The sequence below is a fragment of the Sparus aurata genome, chromosome 14 (assembly GCF_900880675.1).
Source record: "Sparus aurata chromosome 14, fSpaAur1.1, whole genome shotgun sequence".
NCBI lineage: Eukaryota > Metazoa > Chordata > Actinopteri > Spariformes > Sparidae > Sparus > Sparus aurata.
In genome coordinates, this window is record NC_044200.1 from 13,444,937 (window position 1) to 13,466,031 (window position 21,095).

A 21,095-nucleotide genomic window follows, 5' to 3' on the forward strand; every position below is an offset into this window, starting at 1 on the left:
AACTCAAGTCCTCAACTTCGGTGAAAAAATCATTCAGTGCTGCAGCCTGCTGTTTCACAAGGACGCCTTGAGATGGAAAAATTGGGTTTGTAACGGAGGGAGAGGGGCCCCTTCTGTTCCTGAGGTGTGACTGCATGATTGTTCCACTCGGCTGCAAGCTGTGACCGACAGAGTCCTCCTGGGGAGACGGCAGCTGATGGAGGGACTAACCGCATTGTTGCGCCAGGCGGGAGAGGACCGGGGCAGGATCATGGAAAAGGGGGTCGAATCTGACTTCTAGCCATGTACTCCAGCTGGCATGTTGGGGTTTTCTCACTTTTCACAAACCTGAATACGACAAACCCACAACCGGCATACACTGTAAAAATGACTGGTTAATAATGGAGTAGATTCACTGTAGTATACAGATGAACATTACAGTAATATAGTGTGTTTCTACACAATCTGAGTGTGAAAATACAGTATTTGGATGTAAAATTACATCATAATATGGTATGATATCTGAAGTTATTGTCAATATACAAATGTACAGTAAATGTAGTAATATTACAGCAAAGTACAGCGATCTGTTTTCACACAACCCAACCATACCGCGTGTAGCATGTTAGCCCGATAGCATGTATGCCTTTTTGCCTGTCTGCATATTAGCCTGTTAGGCTGTCAGCCCCTGTATCTTGTAGGACCACTTTGGGGGCCTGAAAGTCTGTTGTTAGCCGATTAGCATGTTAGCTGAAGTTAGCATTTTAGCATGTGTACCTACCTACAATAGATTTATCGCTAATTTATTGTACGGTGCTGTACCCTAGTTACAGTATTTCCTTGTAATGTACCATTTTGGTTGCAGCTCACTGTTATAGTCCAGATAATTACCCATCAGGCATTTCAAAAGTGTAATTACGGTAGTTTATTGTGTAATTTGTACTGTGAAAACCCGGCATCTGTTAACGGTGTACCAGTGTGCACGTCCTCTTTCCTGTATCCCGACTGTAACCTTTCCTTTCAGTTACAGTATGGAAACTGTTATTCGGCGTATTTTTCTCCACAGCATACAGTCAACAACTCAGGTTACTGTAGCTTTCAGGGAACCACCGCTCAAAGCCTGTGTGTGTGTGTGTGTGCGTGTGTGCGATGAAAAGCATCACACTGAGAGGAAATGCTGTGCCCTCTAGTCAGAGAGAAAACAGCAGGGTACCTTGGCACAACCTCTCTTCCTTTGCTCGCTCTCTCCTCCCCATAAGACTTCCTCTCTCTTCCTCTTCCATGTCATCCCTCCCTTTCTTTTTGTCTCCCTGCTCTTGCTCTGACACACACACACACACACAAGTTGTTTCTCCCGGCACACAAGTCTCTTAAAGAAAGGCTAACCTGCCAAAAGGTACGAAGGGAAGAAAATCCCCCAAACACCGTCGATACAACTGACACACTCAGTGTGTTTCACTGCGATGCAATACTCCGCGGCACTCACTGTGTTGTTTCTGGGGTTTTTTCTCCACTTTGTGTAGCAGTCATGGTTGGAGGGTTACATTGGATTGTCCTTGACTGTCCTGCTCCACTGTCCCTGTTTTGGTTCCAGCAGAGCCCATAGGATTTTAGTTCTCTACTCACTGTATTTCGCTGGTTTTCATATTAACGATTGTATCATTGTCACTCAAATGCTCCACCGCAGTTTTTCTGACATAATAATAGATTTTGTCAGGTAACACCAGCACATTACCTTGAGGCTTTTTTTTTCCAGATTGCAGGTGTTGGGAGACACAGAAAACACATCCCAGAATGCCTTGCGGCGCCCCTGCAGCAGTATACTGCATTGTAATGTGCTTTATGCAGTGCCATGCATCAAAGGACATGGAGTAATGCTCAACCTCAATTTGGATAAGTGCTTTTTAATCCCATAAAACACATAAATGCATCATAAAACTCGATATTTTGAGGCGCTCCTTTCTTTCGCCCACATGGTCTTTCTATAAGAAGGTGACTGTGATGTTCTGTTCCCTTGTTAAGGTGATCGTGACCCACTTCTCCCCGGTGTCTTCCTCCATCTTCCGCGGTCTCGGGGGTGAGACAGCCGAGGCCATATCAACGTCCTCTGTCTTGCATTGTCACAGTTTCCAGACACGATAATCTTTATGGACATCCGCTGCCGTCATCACAGAAGTGATGGTGCATTGACAGCGCTAATAGCAGGGATTTTTTAGTGGCCGGGCTGAATGGCCGTCAATATTGCAAGTCCCGGCCGGAGATTGGATTTCTATTTTTATCACGCAAGAGGCTACAATATCTGGTTAGAATCAGTGAAGTAATTAGGTTATGAGCCAAATCAAAGATGAGGCTGAATAAGAGTTTTTAAGTGCAAAAGAACTTTTCACAGACAATGTTCCAGTTCACTTCTTCTCCTTTTTGTATTACTAAAGTGTTACTTATGTTTCTCAACTCATTCATTTATAACAACAATACAGTAAGTGTACCTGGAAATGGTAAAAATCAATAGTTAAACCAATTGAATGTACATATATTGGCAGTAATTAAACAGAAACTTGAGATTCAATTATTAAATGTTACTGGATTTCCAGCTAGTTTTTACTACTACAATATTCCAGGAAGTCTCTGCTCTCGGTCGTCAAACAGTCGTGAGCGTACGTCCCGTAAAACAGCAGCTTGGTTTCTTTACACGGCGATTTTTGTTTGGACTCAACAAATTATATTATTGTGAAGTAGACTGAGCTGCTTATTCTATGCTAAGCTAACCGCTGCTGTGTGTGTCGGCTTCATATTCAACAGACAGACATGAAAGTAAGTAACTCAAATTATTCCCTTAAATTTCAGTCACAGTACACGAAACACATTCTCAAATAAAAATGACTGAAAATGTCGATTACTAGCAACCCCCCTGACGACATACAGTACGTCACCGTTCCAAAACAATATGAAATGACAAGCAGCGAAACCAGCGACAGGTGTACCGGACCTTCATGGTCCGTTAGCAATTTGGTTAGGTTTAGGCAAACATCTGGGTTTGGGTTAAAATAACTCACTTCTGAAACTTCAGTACCTGCTCTAAGTTACATGTAGTGGTTTCACACCAGACACGAACAGCAGTCTCCTGGATGGAAGTTCTGTGCCTGTTTTCTCCGGCCATTCACCCCATAATTACTCCAGCTGGTAGAGGTCACTGGATTTGGGTCGTAAGAGGCCAATTTCATAGTCTGCCTACATGGTTGTTTATCTGATGAGGACGGGCAGACAGTCCTGATGTCAAGAAAGTAAATAACTTAGACGATTCATTTGAATTTCAGTCTCAGCTTCAGTGCACCAGGAGAACTCGGGGTCAAGACTTCTCAAGGGGTCCCAGGATAGATCAAGTGTCACAAGACGAATAAATGGATAAGAAATGCCACATTTCTGCTGCGCAAAATCATGTTTATGCATTGCGACTTTTCTTCAATGTTTTACTATTTTCATGGAGCAATAGGCGAGGGAAAGCTTATAAGGCCATAAACTTCAGTACCACTGCTCTATAACTGCAGTAATCTATCCTGTATTGCTGTGGAGATACACTGTAAGTCCCTCTAATATTGCCTGGGTCTCCAAACAGTCAGTGGACCATGAAGATGGCCAGCAAGCTCTTAAATTGTCTAGCACAAGTGTGCAGAGTGGGACGATCGCTACATCTTCCAGACAGCAGGAAGTTCGCGCCTCGGATCTAGCCTTTATCTTCTTTTTTTTTCTTCCTGAGGCTTGTGTCTCACGCAACTGTCAGAATCACGCAAACCCCAAGGACACACACACAGACACAGACACACACACACACACACACTCCCTGAACACAAATGTCAGCCAATATTTCACATTCTCCTCCCCAAAATGTCAGTGCCTTGGACGAAGCGCTTCCCGCCTTGCTGGCTGTCAGCCGGCTGCGTCCCACCTAAAGTCTGTTGTCACTGCCTGACATTTCACATGCTCAAGGTCAAAGGACGAACCCATCAGCTGAATAATCCGAAGGTGTGTCACGAAAGGATGTGCCGGGCGGACCATGGCATGAAAGTAAAATACACCGAATGCATAAAACATACAGACGGTACTTACTGGTTTCACGATGTGAACTGATGTGCTGAATACTTGATCCGTCACAGATTCCCCTTTAAAAAATCCAAAGCACTCACAGATTTTATCATGGTTTCAAACTGAGCAATGGATTGCGTAACATGGTTGTTGTTTATTTCATTATATTTTAAGTCTTACCTCAACAGGACAGGAAAACATGCTGATCTGGGCCAGAATCTACCTGCGGGGACAGAAAAACAACACTTGGCTCCGGGCTATGCAGGTTTTAGTGCTGTCGTCACAGCTCACGTTCTCATGGGATTATGCTCGTATTGTGTGAATCTGCAGTGCACTGTGTAAGTGGTGCCAACATTCAGTGCAAACCCAGGATGTCGTTTCTTATCTATAGTTCTGGGGGGAAAGTAAGGAGGGCAGGCAGCGTTTTCAACTTTCCCTGCAGAGGAGAACAGGTTCCCATTGAGTTTCCTTGTCAACACTTTGCAGTCGGTGTTAGGCACCAGAACACACTGTTTACGAAGCCTGACAAGCGTGTTCAATGCATTTCCTTCCACATTAAAAAAAAACAACTCAAATCTTTTTAAGTATGCATTGTTTAGACTTCAGGCCCCCATCCAAAATACATGAGCGCAAACAGCATAACCACGCTAGCCAGGAGACGTGTGCGAGGAAATCCAATATCCAGCTGCAGCCCGCGGTAAGTAAGTCCAGAGTGTGAGGTTGTCCAAACCTCATTGTATTAAACGCTGAGCTGAAGTCAACAAAGAGCACCTCTGATGTAGCTGCTGTTATTTATGATAAAGGTGTGTGAGGACTGAGTGGAGGGTAGTGGATATGGCGGCGTCACCTGTGGATCTGTGTGTCATTGCCAACTATATCCAAGTCATATATGTCGTTTAAGGCGCCACCAGCAATCAACCCATTAGTCTTTCAGATATGAGGATGTGTTAGCTAGTACTTTCTTTAGCACTGCTGTGACTATCTGAGTCTAGTACTCCCCATAAGACTGCACTTTTTGAAGGCCGTGAGCGATCGTCTCATCGCCGGCGTGATTGATTTTTCTCTCAGATCATGATGATGAATGGTTATTTTTGTTCCGAGCGCAGTCAGAAGATATCACAGGTCTGGATGCATCAAAACTGTTACGACAGCGAGGGGAGAAATCTGCCCGTCCTTCTCTGTTTTCTCTCAGTGTGTTGCAGCCTCCCCTTACCTTCCGCCCACATCCTTCTCAGTGCAGCGTGTGCGCCGCAGTGGCTCGTCCTGATTTGGACACTGATTTCAACTCGGATCCGCCTGCGTTTGATTTAAATTTAGCAGAGGGATGCATGACCCTGCCGCCGCCTGCAGACACTGCCCGGCCTCGACTGGGATTTTACCGGCTTCTTGTTTTACACCGCCTGTGTCTCTCCGCTCGGATCTCGTTCATTTTATTTCCCTCTTCTCTGGCTTCTTCTTCCCACTTGTTTGTTTTCTAAGATATTTTTGCTCTTGTAGGCAGTTGGGAAGACGACAGAATGTGGGTTGATTAATATTGCGAGCGCGAGTGAGATTTGTTGTTGATTTGATGTTTTTCTTGACGTGTCTGTGCCGTCTTCCACCATGATGGCACATTAAACACTGGGCCTGAGCATCAGGGAGAGCATATATAAATCAACATGGCTGAACATGAAATCCATTCTGTGTATTATTCATTTTTTAGACAAGCCCTGTGGTCAAAAAGGAACGATTATTGCAGGAAATACAAACAGCAGGCATTAAAAAACACTGTGGCGGTTCAATTAAGTGTGACCGTAATTTTCATGCTAATTACCAAAATCATGGATTTTTAAATACGTAGTCACAGTCCATACTCAAGTGATTTGGATAATAAGACACATTAAAACCCACTTAACGAGAGAAAGCAGCCCCTCTGAAGCGCAGAGGGATGTGGCTGTTTAGCCTGCATCTGGGAAGAACATGACATCTTCGCTTGGCTGGCACGAGAACAAATGAAGCCTGGAGGGCTCATGTGTGAGTACAATGCAAATAAAAATCCATAACATTCTCAGTTTACAGCAGGTACATGCAAAAGCGTTAAGCCCACATCAACATCGAACAAGGACGATCAGGATATTAGCCAACTCTGGACGAACTGCTTCATGACAGCTACCGCGAATGACTCTGGCAATTCATCCTGTTTCGTCATGGTTTTTTTGTTTTTTTTTTAATCAGTGATAGACCACGTCCATGACTTCAACAGTACACTTTTGAATTGCTTTTAAAAGTGTAATAAGTAAGATTTGAACAGATATCAACGGTAGCTCCAAAACTACAGGGGGCGGTGTAGCCACTTACTGCTGCTCACTTTTGTTGTGGCTAAATTTGGCTGTAGCTAGCTGCCATTAGCAAGAAGCTCAGTTAAACTTTAAGTTAAGCGTCCATTTGCCGGTTGGAGTCTGTCCGCACCCAACCTCGCTAGCTGGTTAGCATGCTAGACACCTTTGACATAACTTCAAAACTGCTGTTGATGATGTTCGTTAAAGTTTAAAGTTTTAAACCAGAAGTACGGCTTTAGCTTACCCCTTTAGAAGTTTTCTGATAATCAAGTTACTTTTCTTATGCAGCATAATGCTGAACAAATACAAATACGTAAAATATTTCTGATTATTATGTAATGATTGTATCACAACATTAAAACTGGAGCCAACCTATTTTTGGTACCAATGCTGTTTCCAATGTTTCATAGTAAAAAATTATAGTATCAATATATCGGCTGATATATACACACACAATAGAAATTGCAATTATCCCTCAGATGTGATTATCGAACATTTGTGAGAAAAATATGGAGGCAGGATATTTTAAAGTCTATACATTACATTTTCTGCGCTATAATCTCTGAAAGAAAGTTTTAATATCGGCCCGTACTAGGCGACATATACATCGATGTTGATCTGATCTGTGATAGCTGATGATATCATCAAACATGCATATTGGTCGGGCTCTGATTGAAAATTGAGCTTCATTTTCTCTCTGTTCTATGTTTTCCTTCTTCATTTGGAAAACCTCTATAAAAGGTCCATTGTGTTTGGATTTCGTGGCATCTAGCGGTGAGGATGCAGTTTGCAACCAACTGAACACCCCTCATCTCACCCTCCCCTCCAGTGGTCGCTCCAAACACTAAAAAGTGGAAAGGTCTTCTCCTGAATCAGTGGATGCCACAAATGTCGAAGGTCAGTGTTCAGCTTGTCTCTTCTGGGCTACTGTAGAAACATCGATGTGCACCATGGTCGACCCACTCCTTCTGTAGATTTAAAAGGTTTATTATAAGAAAAAGAAAACACAACATATATAAGTTTCAGGTATGAATATTATTATTCCATTTCTGCAAAAATGATATTCCATTTCCATCCCTAAATCCCTCTAAATCCTACACACTGGACCTTTAAACTGATACTCACAGTCACTGCTGTTCCTCCGTCTCTGCTTAATTCTCCGGTTTCCTTCCACCTCTACCTTTAACGCTCCGTTTGAACAGATTAGCCTAATCCACACACACACACGGAGAGATACCCCTAAAAAAACCCACTTACTAACCCACCACCACACACATACACTTCAAAGGATCATCATGCACACACACACACACACACACACACACACTCACACCCACACATTAGTCTAATCTCCTGTTCATACCTGCCAATGACTCACCCAAAATGGATCAGGGAGTGAGGGACTTTCTTATTTCCTCAGTGGCAGACCAATAAAAAACTCTTTATAGCAACACACACACACACACACACACACACACACACACACACACACAAGCTCAGCAAGTCAAATGTTTATCCATTTTTAATGACGCACAGACAGCTTGACCTAGTATTGCTGGGCCCTGCCTGTGGTTTGTGTGTGTGTGTGAAGTGTTTTGTGGCAGTCTGAGGACACAGTGAATGTGAATGTGTGGTCCTGCGAAGTGTGTGTGTGTGTGTGTGTTTTGTGCCTGTGCATCCTAAATAGCAAAATACTGTGTGCGGTTTGCAAAAGCCCCTCAAAATGAGTCATTTCCTGTCAGCCGACGCACACTCACATGACATCAAACACACAACAGTGGACAAAAACATGCACCAATAACTCCACCTGAGCACATTTTCATGTTTCCCATCATCCCAACCTTAATGTATGTTGATCTCGCTGGCTTGTTAGCTAGGTAGCCATCTGCAACACGTCCAGATAGAGGTCATACTGTCACTCAGTGCCTCACTTTCATGATATTATGCATTCATCCATGCATGCACACACACACACACACACACTCACACTCCTAACACACTTTTTTATTCTGTGCCCTCTGTACGACCTCAGACTCCGTCCTCCCTCTGGGCCAGAGTTCTTCTGTCTTTTATAGTCTAAAACCATGCCAGCAATTGTAATGACCAAAGAGGTCCGCCATAATTTGCTTCATAATTTGTATTTACTTTGATGATGGATGGATGGATGGATGGATATACTTTACTTATCCCAAGCTGGGAAATTACATCACAAGTGGCAGTCCAGTGTGGTGCACATTATTTTCTTTTAATTATTTCTGGTAAATGTCCCTGCCATTAGTGTGGAGGAAAATAATTGGTCAACTGTTGCACCTTATACTGTAATAATCTAACCAACCAAAGATCCGGCTTGTGTCAGTTCGGCAGGAGTATATCACATGTATCTAACTATAAAGCAAGGGATCTCTGTCCGTCCTTTATTAGTCACATATCTCGAAAACCTTTCACTTGATCTACATGACAGGTTTGTTGCCATGGAGCCAAGGAAGTGCTGTGTCAAATCTGGTGCAATTTGGACAGCAACTAATTCAATATTCATAAATTCCATCGCATGGGGAAGGAGAAGTAAACAAAATGGAGATTAGCATGATGCAACAACCTTGCTGTAGTAACGTGTTGCAGAGCACACACACAAAAAAAGCAGAAGGTGATACAAGTCTGAATGAGTGAGGAGATGAGGTCACCGCAGGTTTTCTATGTTTTCGGCAACAACTGGAGGTGACATTTTAAGGTACTGCAAACAGTCGTATGCTAGCTAACATTAGCATCAAGGGCTAAAATGCCTCTTTTGTTGCTGTGGTATGGCTCGGAAAGTAAAGATGTTATCATTCAGATTTTAAACTGTAAATATCATATATAACACGTTTGATATATTATCAGGGTGTCCCCAGTCAGACTGTGAGCACTGTTGGCATGCAACTACTGCAATGTGCCTAAATGGGGGTCAATGTTTTTCTTTAGAGATCGAATCACAAAATGTCTTCTGATACTTTCATTGATATTTTAAAGACTGAAGCCAGTTTTCTGCCTCTAACACTAAGTCCAACTCTGTGAAACTTTTCGAAAAAGTGTCACTACAAGGGACACATCTTATTCAATAGCTTCTAGGGTCTTCAGTTGTCCTCCTCTAACCTTACCATAACCCTAACCCACTTGGGGAACTGTGGGATTACGAGACAGAACAGGCCAGGACTAGCTTGTTAGCATGCTCACTTTTGTAGATATTTCTGCAACACAAAACAGATGTCTTTGCCAGATAACATCAAAACTGTTGTTTCTTACATTTTGTTGAAAATTCACGTACATTATAGAATTTTTTTGAAAACCAAAATGTTTAAATATTGCACCTTTAGATAACTACTGTGTGCCAGTTGAGCAAACTGAAGCCTACTAAAAATTTTAAAAGTATGGCGCACCACATCCTCCTCCAGTAGCGAGGTGTGATTAATCATAAATCACATTTCACCATTACTCGCAGCGATGTTAAGCTTTTAAAGTCAAAGTTCTTTGGATCATTTGAACGAAGCGATATTAGACATATTAGGCGATTCTGACAAAGTCCTCTAAGCCCTCAGCTCCTGTGTTCTCAGCAGGTGAGGAAAAAAAGAATGCATTAGAACATTCTTTTCCATGAGAGCCCTTTCAGAGCAAGATTCGAAAATATTCACATAACCTTACACACACAAACACGCACACACAGACACATACACGCCTGGCATAATCCATCTTCATATCTCGGATCCATGTACCAGGAGAAAAATGTTGCATTTAGATTGCGTGTCAGAGTACAAGGTTATTTGGTTGTTCAGCCTCCTACAGTTTGCACATAAAAAGACTGATATTTACACAAGGATTTCGTGCGCGTGCGTCCCTATAAGCCGCAGGGGAAAGAAATGACTCACAGTTGTCATGGGGAAAGCAGAGCAGTGAGACTGCAGGGCTTTACTGAACCATGCAAAACACAAAGTCGGACACATGTGCACAATCACACACAACTTACATCGAGTGTGTCGGCCCATGAATTAAACTGTGGTACCTTTTTTAAAGTCCGACTGTACTGCTGTAGCAAGGTAAATGTGCAGTCTGCAAGCATGCGCATATGCATGAATACGGTGAGGTGACGGTGAGTTCACACAAAGGAATACTCAGACCTGTAAATGAAGCACACATACAAGCGCGCACACACACACACACACACACACTGAGCATCTGTGCCAGGTTGTTTGGAATAGCAGTGAGTAGATTGTAGGCGCAGATGCACTCACCACAAACTAAAACCCATAAAAAAGAGTGTTCAGACATCCATTTTCTCTCCTGCCTCTTGCCTTGTTCTGTCTGTCTCACAGAAACAAACAACACACATGAAGTGATTCCCGAAAATCCCTTCGCATGGCGCTTTACGAAAACACACGTGTAGTTTGGCAGGAACCGGATGCCTCATTAGCCGGTCCTGCCAGTCACAGACGCTGCTGAAAGTCCACAGAAATTCACGTTTAGTGGTGCTTTTCCACATCCTACACAAACTAAAAAGCCTGTAATTATATTTTCTGTGCGCGGTTGTCACATCCTATATCTTGTGAGAAGGAACCGAGTGTTGTGTTTTTATCAAACAGTTGCATTTATTAGCACAAATGTATAAAAAGTTTATAGCAACATCCTCATGTAACTAGCATCAGTTAATAGCTAATAAGGTCGTTTAAGTACTCATATTTCCTTTAAAGATATTTAGTAACATCATTATGGGTTGTGAGATTGTTGTCAATTGTTATCAACCTTAATAAGGCATTGTTCTCGCTATAAATCTTGATACATGCATAATAACGTATGTATTAGTAAAGCAAGAAACGTATATGACTTTTATTAAAGTTCTTCAAACTCCTCCTCAAGTCCTCAAAAAAAAGTCTTATAATGTAACAATAAAGAGTTTATGATGCTATAATAACACTTATATAGTCTGATCAATAATAATGTTAATCAGCATCATATTAGGACCTAGAAGGGCCTTTGTATCGATTAACTTAGATGATCCAATACACGTCTAGACACATGGGCTTCAATACGATCCAGGGACATTAAATTTTAAATGTGTAATGATTCAGTGCAATACAATTAGAGTTAGTGCAATATGATGCAATCTGATAAAGTTATTAACATTGCTTAATAAAGTCACAAAAATGAAATAATCCAGCTCTATAAAAAGTGACAATACTTGAAATTCCCTAGTTTTTTGCTGTGCTGTATATCTGAATATAAAGAATTTTCCCTCAGAAACGTTATGGCATGGGGAAAAATGGGACACAAATGTATAAATTCAGAACAAATTGTCATTGATGCCCAGGTGCCTCGCTTTGGCTTTCTAGAAATATGAAAAAATGCAGCTCATCGCGCTTCATGAACGTCACGGGCATGGGTTCAACCATTTTTACTAAATCCAAACGCCACTGTGAACCATGCTGGGGTAATCAGACATGCATTTCTTTTTTTTCCCACCATGCTAGCAATGGTACGCCAACGAGACTCTCGTGAAAGATTCTCAGGCTGAAGAACAGTTCATAGTGCTTTTAGATTAATCCAGTGGCCCAGGTTTGTCACATCATTAATGTAAATATAAATGTTAATGTCTACAGAATCTTGACACCACCAATACCAACTAAAGCTTATTATAAGGACCGTACAAATATAGTCATTTTGTCTCCTGGTTGTTGAAATCATGTGTCAAACAGCCAATCAAAGTCATTTATCACATTATCTAACAACACATCACAACAGAGGGCTTTGTGTCTTTCTTTACTCGAATTTTTCCAATTTTCACCAGTTATTTCCCTGTTGGTCGCAAGAGGGAGAGACAGATGGATGGAGAGAGACAGGGGAGGACATGTGAGCATCGATTCAGGGTGGCAGATAACACACAGAGAGGAAAGAGAGCGAAGACGGAGGGAAAGAAAGAGCTCATTGTCAGCCCTGTTGATGTGAACATAGATATCAGAAGGAGAGGTGGATGACAAAGGAACGAGAGGGATGACGCAAAGAAAGGTCCCTCATTATAAACTGTGAATATGGATGACTCGGTTTGAACGAACAACACATTGTTGTTGCACAAGTTTCTAAGTTTCCGGGCACGTTTTTTTTTTACAACACATATGCCTCAGAATCCATTCACACCGTCTCAGCCCTTTTTCCGTGCAATTCCAGCGAACGTTGTCGTCGTCGTAACTCTCCAGATAGAGAGCACCCTGGGGAGTTAGACACTCGTCGCCCGGAGCCTACAAGCGTGGCAGGGGGGACAGCGCCGCACAGAGAGATGGAGAGAGAGAGAGGGAACGATGTGTGATGATGGCCAAAGACAAAGCACTGCGGTACAATGCACACATAGGCTTCCCTCCATCACAGAGCGCTCATTGTGCAACTCTGTGTCAAGTGTTTGTGCTGCAAGACCAACTGAGGGAAGACAGAGGGATGGAGAGGAAAGAGAGAAAGTGTGTGTGTGTGCGTGGTGGAGGGAGAGAATGGGAGGGGTCGCTATCCGACCGTCATCTCCCTGCTGTTTGTGTTATGCAGCGTTGGTTGGGTTTGTTGTGTGTGTGTGTGTGTGTGTGTGTGTGTGTGTGTTTGTGTGTGTGTGTGTGTGTGCGCGCGCGACTGTACATGGTTGAGTGGTGTGTGTGAATGGACTGCTGCATGAAAAGAGGCAAGGGTGTGGCCGTGTGTGTGTGTGGCCGTGTGTGTGTGTGTGTGTGTGTGTGTGTGTGTGTGTGTGTGTGTGAGGGAGGCAGGGTGGAAAGGATGGGTCACTCCGGGTGTAATCATTCATGTGTTGAGAGACATTAAGTGCTCAATGTACCACGCTGCCATTCTGCAAAAATACATTTCGACATTGCGGCGTCTCCATTGTGCACCCTGTCCTCACTTAACTGTTCAGGAAGCTAAAAAGGCACCGAGGAATAAAAAACAGTTTGTTCTGAATGGAGCCAGAGGAAGAAAATTGTTTTGTTTTTTGTTTTTTTTAAAAGGAAATAGTGTCCAGACTAAAAAAGTAGATAAATCATGAGTTAGAAGTGCTGTGATGGAAAACTGAGAGAAAAACAAAACAGTTTGTGATAAAAACAGGTGGAAAATTGAAAAACTGACTTCTTGGTGAGTGATGGAGTTTGACATTTCCATAGTTTAATGAGATGGTGGCAAAACAATACAGGTATAAATAAAGTCCTTATAGTTAAGATTGCAGTATGTAAGAAGTGGCTATTTTTTTTATACTCAAAACAAATAGCGGCAACATTATCACCAGAGCAACCGCTAGCTGTAGCTTACGTTAGCTAGTTAGCTCAAGCTGACTCTGCCTGGACTGGGAGTTCAGAGCACCAGGGGAGCAGTAGCACCAGAGGCGGGATATGCGTCATACAACCACAATGGTACAACAGACTTTTCCATTCAAAATTTTTTGAGTGGTTTGTCTCTTGTGTAACATGCATCATCCGTCACAGTTTTGGGTTTTCAGTATAGTCATCTCCTGTCTTATTTTGTAGGTTCCGCCTCGTGTCACGCTTTTTTTCCTGTCTTTGTTCCTTTCCCTCCTTTTTAAATTCCCTGATTATTTAGTCAGTGTGTTTCTCTCTTCCAGTTGTCAGTTCATCGGGCTGTTCTGAGTTCGGAATCCGGACCACTAGCTGTACTGCTAACTGAGCTAAATAGCCAACGACAGCGACAGTCAACAATTTCACTGGTGATTTGCTGCCCTCAATTTGTTTGAAGTATGATGTCAGCAGGTGCCCAATTCACCTATTGCACTTTTAAGGGATCATCAAATTCGACATAATGCATAATGTGAGCTGGGTGAATGTCAATCAAGTACATGTCACATTTTTAACCAATCCACCCAGATATTTTATTTCAAACAACTAATGTGAACAATGATGAATGTGTGCAAAAAGACTTTGTAACGGTCCATCCAGTAGATCTCTCGCTGTGCGAGGGGGAGTCAGGGTTTGCCTTCATATTCCGGGGACCTTGTACAACATGACAGGCAATCCATCCAGTAGTTGTCAAGGCAATTTACTTAAAACCGATTTTGACATCCCTTTGGCTGTGCGGCTAGCTTGTCTAAAAGACTTGTGTGCTGAGCCTGTGATGCCAGCCTCTGCCGGGCCTCAGAACACACTGGCAGACAGAGAACAGAGCCTGGAAGTGAAGCAGGACCAGATGTTATCGTAATAATTGACAGATATCAACATATTTCATGCCTTTATCCAGACGCAACATCCTCCTCATCAACTAGCCTTTAAAAGGACCAGTCAATAAACACAGGCCACGTTGAAGCCTTATTGTTGGATTCTACAAAGGGCAAAACATAGACTATGTTGCAGTATATGGCTACATATTATTCTGTCATGTGAGCGTGCGCCGCAAAATGTAAAAAGTTGGCAGTTGGATTCCTGAGAGCCGCTTTAAATGGCTCTCAATGTGAGTTCACACTCGCCTGTAGCTGTTTCTTAAGGTGGGGGGGAAAGGCGTTGTTTCCACAGTCACATGGGCAAGTTGGAACAATAGTTGCTGTGTGTGTGTGTGTGTGTGTGTGTGTGTGTGTGTGTGTGTGTGTGTGTGTGTGTTCGCGTTGCCTCGGTGGTGTGATGCTGTGTGGGAGTGATCCGAACGGACCGGCCGGCTCCGCGTCTCAACATCCACACAGACGTCAGTCCGACAAAGTCGCCCACCTACACACCAGCATGTGCGCACACACACACACATGCAGACACTCAGACTGTGTGGAGGGCAGTGGACACACACGACGGAGGTAAAGGGAGACAAAAAAAAAAGTCCTGCTCACAGAAAAAGACAAACAAAAACAGGAAGGAAGTGAGGAAAGAAGTCGCAGCATTCAGTTTCGACTTGGCCGCCCGACAAGTTTCTCTTCAGTTGTGGCATGTATTGTCCCGAGTGTGTGTGTTTGTGTGTGTGTGTGTGTGTGTTTGCTGCCTTGTGTCCAGTGTGTACGTCAGCGTGAATGGATGAATGGAGGAGGTGCGACCAAGGTCAAAGTGGGCGGCATCTGACACACTACAGCCTTGCTCTCTGTGTTACGACGCCTCCTCTCTCTCTCTCACTCTCTCTCTCTCTCATTTATATCTCTATTTCTCGTCTTTGGCCCGTTCTTCTACCTCTTTTGTCCTCGCTTCGTACTCCCATCGGGGCTACAAATGGCCAAAGTCTACTTGAGTCGTCCAAAGAAATGCCTGGAGAACACAAGCACCGCCAGCAGACACACACAGAGGCTTTGCTGGGGGTCTGTGTTGGCTGTTTTGAAGCTCCTAGGTTCATTTGGACATGAATAATCATCTAAATATATCTGCAGAACTGCTGGACTGAGTGTGAGTGACTAACGGATATATAAAACCTAAGGAGGCACATGTGTCGTAACCTCCATTTATATAATCAGCATGATTTCTGCACCTATACATATTTTACAAACACCTTCCCACCAGAATGAGATACTTTCCCTCTATTAATAGTTTAATGCTGTTGGTATGCTGAGTCTCATTGAGCAGATGCGTTAATTAAAGGCATTTTTAAAAAGTGGTTTGTGGTGATTAGCATTCTACAAGAGGGCATTCTCCATCAAAAGTATTTATTGGTTTTGAGGTAAATGCCTCATAATGAACCGCGAGTCCGGTTCCCACTCAAAAAAAGCAATTTAAACACACCTAATCTCATGAAATATTAAGCCATTATTAGAAAAGAAAAAAAAAAAAAAAAGATTAATAGGCTTACGCGCAGAGTCCTTTCTGTCACTCTTGTTAGCGTCTGCCGAACACGAGCTGCTTACTAATATGTAAAGAGCAAACTGTTCCGAGACACAGTTCAGCAGATGTTACTCTGCCGCATGTAACCAGATGTGGCCCAGTGGGCTTGTACAGGTAAAACAAAACTTTGTTTTCGCATTGTATCTGCTCAAACGTTTGAGTGCAACGTGTTGTATGTCTGAGGCTTCACTATTTTCTGTCATTTCCTGTTTTATTTTGTCGATTATATCCCTGTGTTTTCATGTTTTCCTTTCCACTTCCTGTCTTTGTCTTTTTTCCACCTATTTTTTTGTGTACACCTGTGTTCCATTAGTCATTCATTCCTGTGTATTTAACCCTGTGTCTTGCCTTCACTCTTTGTAAGTGTGTCAGTGTCCCCTGTGTTCCTGTGCCTCTTCCCTACTCCTCGTTCGTCCTCTGTGCTCCGGCTTCGTTCCTGTAGCATCAGAGAAAAAAAAAGAAAAACAAACTGTACGCATATGTAGCGTTACACACATGTCAGTCACCTTGTCTTAACACAGCTAGACACTGCCAACATGCCCAATGGCACATCAGCAGCAGCAGCACAGTATTCTGTTTTTTTTCTGTGTTATATTGCATCTCTTTATAGACACAGAGTTAAATCCATTACCCTCCTCATAGATTGATCCTGTCCAGGCCGCCACATTGATGGCTCTTCCCTCAAGGGATGCTGCCAGAGATGAAGTGCTGTTTTGCTCAAGTTTAGCCCATTCGGCAGTTAATTACAGGGGTGACTTTCAAGATGGACGACAGCCCATCTCAAGCGCCCTCCAATCAGTTCCTGGCCATAACCGGTTCAGTTCTACAGAGAGGCTCCTCAAAGTAAACAAAAGCCCCGACTGAATGACTCACAGCGTGAAAATAAAGCAACTGACGGGTTGATTTCACGAGCCAAGTCATCGTATGAATATTGCAAAACTGCATCGAGCAGAGGAAATAAAAAATTCCGTCTGAAATATGAACACAAGGGTTCAGGTGGTGAACTCCTCTTCCTCGGTTGTGCTGCTAACACGGGTCAAACCATGAAAGAGCATTTCTGAATTGGGTCATGGTCTCAGAATGTCTGGCTGCACAGGTTTCTGCGTCTGGTTTGTGTCCCATATGTGTCGTATCCCACCTGAGGGGAACTCTACACAACATGTCAGAGCGCCGTATGTCCTGATAAATGCTAAGTGCCACCAAAGATGAGTGATTTCTTTGCAGCCGGGGTTACTGGGTCTTCTTCACTGCTAGACGGACGGATGAAACCCTCCAGGATTTAAAATGGTCGCATATTTTTGGCACGGTTGTGTGCCACTGAGTCCAAGTTAAGTTTGGTACTTCTGATCTGATCGTGAACAACAAAGGCCCCCAGCACTGATACACTGAAGAGGGTTTGTTGGGTTGTACAGGTTGAAAGAAGACGGCATGTTCGATTACAACTAATCACTAACATTGAGTACACCAACAGGTGTAGTGCTCTGTTAGCAGTGGGGCTCCCGTCTTCCAGGGGTGTTTTGGTTTCAAAGCAACGTTGGGAACATTCAAACGTATCTGTGATCTAATAGCTAGTGAAGGCGGTGCCTGCAAGGGAGGAAATGTCTGTCAATAAGCATCCATCGCAGGGCCGCCCGAACCATAAGGTTTGATTTCGCTCGCCAGAAGAAAAAAATGAATAAATAAATAAATAAAAACGAATCACTGCAGATGCTGTTGTATGATTTGTGAGTCAAAATGCTATTGGGATTTGTATGTAGGGTCCCCGTGTATTATTCCATTTGATAATCTGAGCACAGGGGATGACACCTTGTGCCAGGAACAAGTTAATAAAGGGCACCTGGGATCTGCCAAAGCCCTGAGCGGCAAAAAAACAGGAATTTAGAACGATTATTCGAGCGTTTTGTTGTTTTGTTGTCCTTAAGTCATAAATACAGGCGAGAAAGCAATTTAGATCAGACTCAGGCCAGAAAAAGGATCTCCAGATCTCTTTGTTCTCACTTGCCTCTCAAGCATTCTGCATTGTAACAATACAATATAATACAATAGCTATGGTGAACTGTGAAGGCAAAACATTTGGGAGCCTCGGCTCTGTTGGGATAAATCACTTTCAGTCGCTGAAAGTTGTGCATGTACCATAAAAAACTGATAAGTTATAAGATCTTTCTTATCCTTTTCTGGAGAAAACTTAATGAATTAACTCATAATCACGGGAAATTGATCTTTGTTATCCTGAGATAACCAAAAACATGAGTGAAAGCACTTCTTGGCTTTCCTAGAATCTGGATACCAGAGCTTTAGTTCGTTCAAGTAAATCGAGTTTTCTGGGAGAAAAACTGTAAGAGACCAGCCTTCATTCAGGACAAATTTTGCACAAATTCAACAAAGTAATGTGCAGTACCTTAAAAAAAAAACAACATCTGCAGTATTCTGCCCGTCGACTTCCTTGAATTACCTTTTGAAATGAATGAACACATCAGACTAACACAATTACCTGGGTGCCCGCTATTCCCTGACTCCATTTAGATTCTGCCCCAGTTTATGCAAAAGCTGGGCGTGTCTGCGTGTGCGCATGTTAGGTAAATATAATCTCATATGTAGATTGTGTGTGCGTGTTTGTGCGCTTGTGTGTGTGTGTGTTTGAGAGGAAAAAGAGGGAATGTGTAATACAACATATTAAAACTAAAGGTCACCAGTGCTCCCTTTACAGAGCTGCCGTCATTACGCTTACAATATTTACTCATACCAACATTTCGGAGTAGGTGGTGGTGGTGTGTGTGTTTGTGTGTGTGTTTGTGTCACAAAGCAGCAGATAAGTGTACCTGTGTGTGTGTGTGTGTGTGTGTGTGTGTGTGTGTGTGTGTGTGTGACTGTGTGCATGGATTTGAAGTGAGCTCTCATCCCAGGTATAATTACTGAGATGTGCTCGATCCGAATGCGTTTGCGACAAACCTGTCACATACACATCAGCGTCATTGCCATGGCAACCGAAAGGTCTCTTTTTGAATATCATCCTTCAAAAGGGCTGCTTTCACGCAGCCGCAACCAACGTCATCAGATCTGCTTAAAGACCGGTAACAGAGGAGCTGTGTGTGCGTGCGTGTGCGTGCGTGTGCGTGCGTGTGCGTGTGCGTGCGTGTGTGTGTGTGTGAGGCTGTGCCAGTATACCTGCACGTAAATTCATCACCAGTATTCCCAGTCACAGCATGAAGGAGGAGGAGGAAGAGGATGGGAGGTTGAAAGCGAGAATAAAGGGAGAGTGTGCACTGTGCAGGCTGTTGCTAGGTGGAGCAGGGTTGATGCTTTTGAAGCAAAGATGTTTGCAACTTTCTGTCTTGCAAATGCATAAAATTTGCACACACACACACACACACACATATATATATATATATATATATATTTCTACTCAGCATGCAAACACAGCAGCCCTGTGACTCAAACAGTGGTGTTGCGAGCGGAGCCCACGCACGGCGAGGGGGAAGACACGGGGGGCCGGGAAACCGAGGCGAGGTTGGAATAAAAACAGGCAAGAGTCAAAGATAGAAATAACCGAGGGAGCGGATAAAAGACTGGGAGACGGTGATAAGGAGAGATAGTGAGGAGAAGGTGAAGGAGATAAAGTGGACAGGGGAGCGATAGAGACTCGGAGGACAGATGAGGATTGGAGAGATGGATGAGCGCAGACTGGAAGAAAGTGAGTGAGAGGAGGAGGAGGAGGAGGAGAGAGTGAAGTGGTTAGAGGAGAAGAAGAAGTGAAAAACGACAGAGCGGCCCGAGATGATAGAGAGCTTATTGAGTCTGTGCAGGAATCATGCAGCAGCTCTCAGTCGATTATTGTCAGTGAGGAAGTGGAGAAACGATCGTCTTTATCTCACACTGAACATGTTGTAGTCGTGTGAGGACGCGGTGCATCGGGTCTATTATCCCGGAATAATGTTTTATGTGCTACAGCAGCTTTTGCTTGTGAACTCCTGTTCAACCAAATGGTGATTTTTGACGTTTTTTGATGTGAAAATTTCTAAGGACAATTTTAAGTTTCAACCGCAGGAACTTTCCCTGGCTTCAAGAAAAACTTCTGAAGAACTCGGAGGGTTTCCACTGCAGGGATCAGGCACAGGGACATTATTTAACCCCTATGACTCTCTACTCGGTGGGTAGTACCTTTCAAAATTACAGGAAATTTGGGAGTGGGGCTCTCAGGTGACGTAATCGCAACACCATTTTCACAAACGTTGAGAACAGATGAAAGCATGCAACAGAAAAAAAAAAAAAAAGGACATGTACAACAAGTTTTTTTCATTCAGTTCATTCAGTCTTCGCACATCATTACACCATGGTGGAAACACAGAGACAGCTAGCTGAAAGAACCCGAAGATCCTTGAAAAGGTACTTTAGCTTGAAATCATTGACTGTATAAGAGGAAAAATGGACAGAGCACCCATGACATCACATATAGGCTGCTGTAGAGCCAAAATGAAGCTCAAAGTGTGTGGTACCTGCTGGAAGCTGCCAAGCTAGCTAGGGCTAACAAGTTAGCACATTAGAGGAGCTAATTTTGCCCGACAGGTTTTTGTCCCAAACAGCCAAAAAAACCTCTCCCTACATTAGCTGTAGGATGTTTCTATGGTCGTGTTCAGGTTGATGTTAGCTTCTGATCAAAGTCAGCACTCACCAGAGACTCCGGTTCCTTTTGTTATTCCGCAGTGTCTTTTCTTGGTTACACCCCGCCTTTCCGAAACCCCGCTGTTCCGAACATAGACTTCAATTCATCGTAATGGCGGGGTTTCCCTTTTTTTCAAAGACCCCGCTATTCCGAAAAGTCTATTGGGGAAACCCCTCCATTCCGAAACCCCCCAACTCCGAACGGACTCAATCAGAAAGGAAACGGAGGCTGCGGATTTATCCTTTTTTGCTTTGTGGGTTCAAACGG